The sequence below is a fragment of the Penaeus monodon genome, chromosome 21 (assembly GCF_015228065.2).
Source record: "Penaeus monodon isolate SGIC_2016 chromosome 21, NSTDA_Pmon_1, whole genome shotgun sequence".
Taxonomy (NCBI): Eukaryota; Metazoa; Arthropoda; class Malacostraca; order Decapoda; family Penaeidae; genus Penaeus; species Penaeus monodon.
The window spans coordinates 3,953,601-3,955,271 of NC_051406.1; positions in this window are offsets into that span (position 1 = coordinate 3,953,601).

Consider the following 1,671-nt stretch of genomic DNA (forward strand, 5'->3'; position numbering starts at 1 on the left):
AGTGCTTTGCTAGGTCAGTGATTTGCTGAAACAGAATTTGACTGTATCATATGTAAATACTGTATACAATATGTGATGTGTGACTAAACCATTTGATATAGTATGACTTGTGCTGAATGGAGGTCAATTATGAAATATGATACGGAAGTATTTATGAAGGCTTGTCTGTCACTGAGAGTTGAACAAGGACAAGTGCATACTTTCATGACAGGCTTTTTGCTGGCCTTGTATAGTGAGATTGAAAAAAAAGCAAACAAACTAACAGTGAATATAATTGACTGACTAATGCAGCTGTAGTTGGTTTTAAGTGACACGACTTTGGCTTACCTCGTTCTCTGTACCTGATTCTGAATGTGACAAACCCAAGTGTTCGATGATCCTCGAACAAGAGTGCAGCAAGGATCACGAGCTCATTCAACGGCAGGTTGGTAAAGGCAAACCTCCAGTAAAGGATGGGGAATGCTGTTCTTGTCACAAATATTAGATTATTATGTGTAACAGTACATAGGGTTTAAGTACAGTATGTAGGCATAGTGGTGTTTGAGATAAAGTTGGTAATGGTCTTTGGAAGGTGGTCTAATGAAAGCAGTCTTTTGAAGATATTATGGGAATATTGTATTCTCAAGATTTATTATGTATATCACTGTACTGAATGGCTATACTAGTTCTATGTGTATATCCTCCAAGTGTGGGAAAAATCAAACCAGCTAAGTGGCATAAATGAACTTGTATCAAGCTGGTCCACTTTCTTGGATAGACGGTTGATAAAACTGGCATTGACTTGCAGGTGAATGTGGTGTCCCATCTTTTTCTCCAGTGTGATCTTTCAGAGCATGGTCATTTCCAGAACAGATGTGAGAAGTAAATCCATTATATTCAGAAATGGCAGTGCAGTTTGGGATCCAAGAAGTTGTAATCTCATTCCTCCCACAATGAAAGTAGCTGTGGCTATGTTCAGTTTGCTTCACTGAGCACTTAACACATGCTAAATGTAGCTCTCTTTTTTTCATGGCAGTAAGCTCAATATAGCTCCAGCTTTTTTAGAGTTTAAACATATTTTCTAGCAGTCCAAAATTCACCTGCCTCCAGGACTCATCCATTAATCTACTTACACGAACATTCTAAGAACCACTAACATTTATAATTAATGCTGTTTCTCTTTTTTTCTTTTTTTTCATAGTTGTTTAAGGGAAGTGGTTGTCCTGATGTCTGCCCTTGTTTCATGCTCACTTCATTCTAGACCACATTGTTCTACCACAATAGTAAGAACTCAAAAAAGAGAAAAGAAAAAAATGAGAGAGAGATGAAGAGAAAACAACAGTGGTAACAGTGTAAGACTCAAGTAGAGAAGTGACTGCATAAATTGCCAGATATTAAGTTATTGATTTATAAAAAACTAAGTGTTTTTACCCAGTTGAAAGATAGAAAACCGTATTTGCTTTGCCAGAATGTGCAGGTACATCCAGATCACGCCCATCTGTCATATTTCTGGGATATCATCAAAGTGCCAGAGCAGAGGGTCAAGGCTGGGGGCACCCTTTAATAACTGTAATGCTGTAGAGCCACTAAGTGCATGAGGTTATTCATGTTAAGGATCCAGTATTTATGTATGGACTCGCAAAGCTGCTCACAATTGGTCTGGAGGACAGATCTTAGGAATAAATAAGGTTG